Here is a 6835-nt window from a genome sequence, read left to right as displayed (position 1 = left end):
CAGTAGCAATGAGTCATTCACAGATGATGGGCATTTAAGAGCCAAAAGGCCTTAGAGACGATCTGAACTAGAGTGAGTTGCCTGCAAAAGAGGCTTCTGCTGGTCAGGTAAGAGAGAAGTAGCTGCAAACAGAAAAGACAGATATCCATCATGAAAGAGTGGATTCCATCTGAGCAATATTGTAATATGCTCAGTTATTTTTTAAATTTTAAGACCCCATTGATTTCCCTTATTTGCCCAGTTCTGGTTCTCCATGGAAACCATGCACGCGGGACCTGTTATATATAAATTCATTCTGAAAATATTTACCAAGTACTTATGAAAGCCAGGCACTGAGCTAGGTCTTGGGCATGCAAAGAAATGTTTTCCTATTAAGGCATGTTTTGTACCCCTAGGGAAAACTTTCAACAGCAAAGCCCCCGGGGTCGCAAAGCCCCCTGGGGACCCTGGGAAAAATAAGATGGAATCTAGATGATAAGACCTAACCTCTTCTTTTGTGCTTAGTCTAGTTCCACTTGCCTGTATGTGGTCATATGCAGAGGCCTTGCACCTAACATGTCAGATTAGCGTTCCCAGCGCGAACCGATGTGCTGAAGCGCTGAGCACTGACACTCAACTCAAGACAGCTGCAGCGGGCCGTGTGCAGAGACACTGCGCCCGGCACTGCGAGCTGGAGCCCTGAGCAGCGTGACTGCAACTGCCCGGCGAGAACTCCCTACCCCCCACCCCCAGACCCTATAAAGCAGCCCTGTCTGGAGAGCACGAACCTAGAACACAAGCTCGCACCTCTCCGTTCTCTGATTAAAGAATGAAGCTTTCCTTTGCTTCCGAATCAAACTCGGTCATATTCTATTGGCGTGAGCAGCACCGGGCAGGAAGACCCTTGTTGGGCTCCAACTCGAAAGGGTTGGAAACAAAATGAAGGTTAACAGAGTGAAAGCCACCAAAATGTTGTTGATCCTGCAGTGGGAGTCTTCATCACTACAGTGGAGACGTAAAGGAGGAAGCAGAAATTTTATTCCTGCCTATTTTTCTGATCTGGAGAACTGAATAGGTGACTTTGTGAAAAGTCTTTGTATACTTTTGCTGAACTCTCGTATTTATCTTCTTTTTTAAAAAAAATTTATTTAATTTTTGGCTGCATTGGGTCTTCGCTGCTGCACACGCGTTTTCTCTAGTTGCTGAGAGCGGGGGACACTCTTCATTGCTGTGGGCGGGCTTCTCATTGCAGTGGCTTCTCTTGTTGCGGAGCACGGGCTCTAGGTGCGCGGGCTTCAGTAGTTGTGGCACACGGGCTTCAGTAGTTGTGGCTTGCGGGCTCCGGAGCACAGGCTCAGTAGTTGTGGCGCACAGGTTTAGTCGCTCCGCAGCATGTGGGATCTTCCCGGACCAGGGCTCAAACCCGTGTCCCCTGCATTGGTAGGTAGATTCCCAACCACTGTGCCACCAGGGAAGCCCTCATATTTATCTTCTAATGTCTGATGCTGCCATAGACTCAGACAGTTAAAAAAATTGTTATAATGCCAAATTTCTTGCCTTAACAATAATGTTCATTTTCCTGCAGGAAGGGATGGTTCTAGACAAAACAATATCTCTTCATTGAGGGTCTCTTTCTTTTTATTTATTTATTTTTGCGGTACGCGGGCCTCTCCCTGTTGTGGCCTCTCCCTTTGCGGAGCACAGGCTCCGGACGCGCAGGCTCAGCGGCCATGGCTCACGGGCCCAGCTGCTCCGCGGCATGTGGGATCCTCCCGGACCGCGGCACGAACCCGCGTCGCCTGCACTGGCAGGCGGACTCTCAACCCCTGCGCCACCAGGGAAGCCCTGAGGGTCTCTTTCTACTTCTCTATGACCTTACTTCTGGCTCAGGAGGGCTGTGGACACATCCAGTATGAGGATGGATTTGTGTGCGTGTCAGAAGATTTGTAAGTATGAAATTATCTAACAAAGAATATCATTTCATGTGAGTGTGTGTGAATCCATAATTACAAACCACCTAAGATGAGAAAGTGGCATTAGCTAAAATATTGTAAAGTCGAAGTTTAAGTTTCTTTTCTCTTGGGCGGTGGTAATAGTAGGAAAATAATGCCCAGAAAAAAAATCACCTGTTGTGGTAAGTACAGCCATGGTCAATACAGTGAGCAGTGTTGAAAACCTGGGTAGGTTGAGATTGAATCCCCAGCCTAAGCAGATAATCTGAGAGATAGGTCTCAGAAGCCAAGTTTTATACTATGACTGTCCACGTCATGGCTTTACCCAAATAAGTGAAAAGGGGCTTCTGGGAAGCGGTTCCAACAGGAGACAACCCAGACAACTACTGTCTTTCATCTGCCTCAACCACCAACCCCCTCCTACCTTTCCCTCCACATCTTCCCCTCTTCCACCATCCCTTCCCTTCTCCTCACCTTGCTTCCAGCAGCAGGAGTGAGAGGTAGGAAAAAGAGCGAGAACTACTTACTAAAGAACCAAGCCACAAACCTTTGCCTCTGTTTACCTTTTTTATATCTGACTCTCTCAAGGTAAAGTCATCTACAAGAACAGGAATTTAGAAAAATATTTGCAAACTCCATCTAGAAGTAAACCGAAACAGCCACCTTTGCCATTCTCCACCCAACTAGCCTGTGACATTAGGTAAAATATGTACACAGGACATCAACTCCCTTGATGGTATTCATTTCCATCTGAAAAGCAGTTATTTTTCTTTTTCAATTTGCTTTGCCTTTACTGGTGAGAAGTTAATCAGAAGCCAAACTCTGGAGGCCTGAGACTGTTGGGTTTCTTATTTTACACCTGAAGGGAAAGCCCACTGAGTAAATTCTGAGTTATTTTAAAACTTAAAGCAACATGATACCACTACACTATAGTTACCAGCTCTTTTGCGGTATAAGCCATACGGTCATATATTTAGGCTGTGTGCATATTCTGTTTCCAGCATAATGGCTTTTTAAAATTAAAGACACAGAATTAGCCCTGACCAAAGAAACAACGCAGTAGCAAAGATTCCCCAAATTGACATAGCAAAATATTGATAACAGACTCTAGAGGGGACAGACAGTCCCTAAGGAATAAAGAAAATGTTGAGTGGAGAATAGAAACCCCACCCAAGCAGCAGTTGCTCTGTGCTGTGCTGATCTTCAATCAGTTCCTGGACTTTAGCAAGAACAACAACAACAAGAACAACAAACAGCTTAACTGGCCACTTACTCTGTTTTATATGCTTTACATGTATTACCTCATTTTTTTCTTCAAAAGATATACCTTTATTATCTCCATTTTGTAGATGATAAAACTTTAAAATGTTAAATAAATTGCCCAGCTAGTAAGTGATAGAACAGGGATTCAAACCCCATCTTAATTTAGATACTAATATTTTGAACTTGATCCCCAGAGCACCTAATACAGTGTTGGATACTTAAAAATAATTAAGAATATGTTGATCCATTTTGGGGATAATTTAGCTGTATAGTAGGGACAGCAAACAGGAAAAGTGACCTAAAGGGATCACTCACCATTCTATCTTTAAATTTTTCTGGTTATTTTCCACGTTATTCCTTCATGCAATATTTGCTGAGCTTTTACTATGTGCCAGGTACTGTGCTGGGTGGAAAACAGAAATAAATGACACAAATCCTGCATGTAAGTAGCTCCCAACTCAATGAAAGATAAATGATCCAAAAACATGGCAAGTGGGGTGTCACTAGCAGACCATGGAGGAGCTGGTCAGGACTGGCTTCCAGGAGGAGGAGGCTTCTGAGCAGAGATGTGAAGGATGAGCAAGAGGAGAAAGTGGGAGAACAGGTAAGACCCTAGTAGACTGAGAGGAGAGTGTGAGCAGGAAAAAGAGACGCTGGGGATTTCAAGCAGTTCATTGTTGCTGAAGTGAAAGTGCCGTGTTGGGAGTATCAATGGTCCTGAACAGGGAGGCAGGGACAAAATTGGACAGAACCTTCTAAGGCATCGGAGGTGGGAGTTGGGTGGAAGAAATAGCAGAGATGTGGTGGCTAAGGGAGAGAAGCCAGGAATTATTCTTCAATCACTATCTGCGAGATAATCACAACTGAAAAAGTGTAGCTCGTGTCCTTGAGTTCTGTTCATTTCTCCCTGGATTTCTCCCATTTTCTATTAAAACACATGGAGACTAGCTCCTTAACACTTTTTGTACCTGTTTCATGACAAATGTTATAATATTTCATAGCCAGCAGATGGCACTAGGCATATATAAACATTCTGTGCGCAGTAATTTTTTAGTGGACATTCCCTCCTACTTATTCCAAAAGAAAATTTTTTTATAGTGCAGCAAATCATTTTATTAAATATGGGGAATAAACATGAACTATATTTCAGCTTAAGATAGCTTTGCTTTTCGTAATATTGTAGAGAGTGTCTAATAAAGCCCAACTGTTCATTTAAGATAACTGGACTTAGAGTAATTTTGTGACCAAATTTCGGTGTTTAATTTACTAAGCTTCGATGGTTTGAATGCCTGGGCTGCTATGGTTCACAAAGGACTTTTCTCCATTCTGGGAACTCTGAGGTTTGACTAGGGTCCAGGGTGTGAGAAAGACTGGGCATCTGATAAGACATGCAGTCCCCTCTCCTGCCAACAGCTACCATGATATAGCCCAAAAGGGCTCACACTTGGCCTCAGTGAGCTTCTAAAAAGAAATTTCCTCGGTGGCACCATCTCTGAGTGGTCAGGAAAATTCAGGGAAAACTAGCATATGGGTGAAGGAGTGAAACTAGGCTTTCCTATAGTCAGTCAGGTTTTTGTTTGTTTTGGTTTTGGGTTTTTTTGTTTTGTTTTTTCTATTTATAAGCCCTGCACACACAGAGAATAGCAGAATCTCTCCAGAATCCCCGACAGACTGAGACAAAGGCCTGAACTTGCTCTGCTTGTGATCTGGGCTGGCAATCCACCTAGGTTAGTTCAGGTTCTCCAGGAAACACGCTGAGATGGAGTAGGGAGGGCAAGAGGCTTATTGGAAGGGGTATCAGCTGTTAGAGCAAGAGGGAGCTGGACTGGGTGGGAAAGATTTCAGGAGTGAGGCAGATCTGACACCTATGACAGGAGGCACAAGCAAGGAGAGCCTGGGGATCTGACCAGGTCTTGGCTTACTCAGTGAGGAGCTCCAAAGTCCAGCACTGGGCAGAGACGGCCAGGCCCTGGTACCCTGCTATGCCCAGTCACTGGCTGGGGACTGCCCAGAAGAGTGTGACCTTGGCTTGAACGCTAGTGGCAGATGGAGAAGGGGCTGTAGTTGGAGGCTGTCAGTAAACTGTACTCCTGGACAGTTAGTTTTTTCCCAGAAGAAGATCCGAGGGCTAGTGCACCTTTGTGGCTGCCACACTAGCCTAGTTAAAACAATCACTATTCATGTTAAGATCCCCTTTGTATTCCTTAGGTCTTTCTAGGATGAAGCTGTGTGAATAGGCTACTTCTTTTCCAGTAGTTGAGGTGCTATTTCTGTACAGATGTTAACTCCTAGATGCTTGGGTCATGATTCAACCCAGAATATTCCATGAAGGGGCCTTCAGCTTCATTTGAAGAATTCTCAATATCCATATATGAATTATATACATGGCTCTTTTATGGAATTTAAAAAATAAAAGACCACTGTCTACAAGTGTTCAAAAGTTACAAATGAATTTTAATCTCAGGCAAGCATGATAAGGAAATCAGTATTTGCAAAGGCTCCTCTAACATAAGGCAAAGTCAAATATAAGTGATTTTGTCATTTGCTCTTTTGGATTAATAATTCTTAGATCTTCCTTGTTAACATCCTCAAAGTTGACTCAATGTCTAGATTGTGTGTGTGGTGCTTTATAATGCACCTCCATGTGGAACATCTTGTTTGATGCTCACAATTCAAGGTATTCAAGGTGAGGAAGGTATTATAACCAATTTACAGATGAAGAAACAGAGCCTAAGAGTTAACATATTGGAGAGTAAGGCATGTACGACTTTCCACTCCAGAGGCCTAGCTTCCCTTGAGACCCTGCTACTTGCAGGATCTGCTCCTCTCTCTCCAACTTATGGTAAATACCTCAACACCCATGTGCTCTCACTGAACCAAAATGCAGTTCCTGGATTGAGCCACCTTCCTCAATGGTCCTGTGCTGTTACACATGCTGCCACCTCTGCCTGGAAAGACCTCCCCGACCCTGGCTCCCTTTACTTGGTTACTTCCTACTTTCCCTTTAAGATCAGATCAAGCAGCACCTCTACTAGGAAATCTTACATGAAAGGAATCAGTCTTTCGTTCTGTTGTACCCCAGCACTGATCACAGGGTGATTATCACCTGCTATCTGAACAGACCCTTGTACATTGTATCTATACAGTTGGCAAACAACGTATTTTGAAAAGATCAAAGAAAGGACTCTTAAGAACCGCATGGCACACAAAGAGTATTACATAGCAAATATTAATACTTGGTTAGATCTCATTTCAAAGAAAAGCAATGTATCCTATTGAATATTACTGAAACTCATGCTAGAAATTTTGCTTTTGAAAAAAAAGTGTCTTAATGGACATATGCTTCTGTTAACTGGGTACACTTTGTATTTTTTCTAATCTTTGTAGTTAACCACAGGGGGAGAAAAGAAGGTAATTTAACACAATACAAAAGAAACAGGGAAACTAACTTGAGGTTCTAATCAAGGTACTACTGAAAGTTGAGTAATAAAAATCTTGACCTTTGCAAAAAATAAATATAATTTGTATTTTTCCTATCTATTAAAGAACATGAATGCTTGATATACAGAGGCTATCAAAGACTCTGATGGGTTGCAAAAACAGAATTCTCATCACATGGAGGCTATCTTAAGGCCATGAAG

Source organism: Orcinus orca, chromosome 9 (genome assembly GCF_937001465.1).
Source record: "Orcinus orca chromosome 9, mOrcOrc1.1, whole genome shotgun sequence".
NCBI lineage: Eukaryota > Metazoa > Chordata > Mammalia > Artiodactyla > Delphinidae > Orcinus > Orcinus orca.
The sequence above is the reverse complement of the archived record's forward strand: the minus strand, read 5'-3'. Positions refer to the sequence as shown.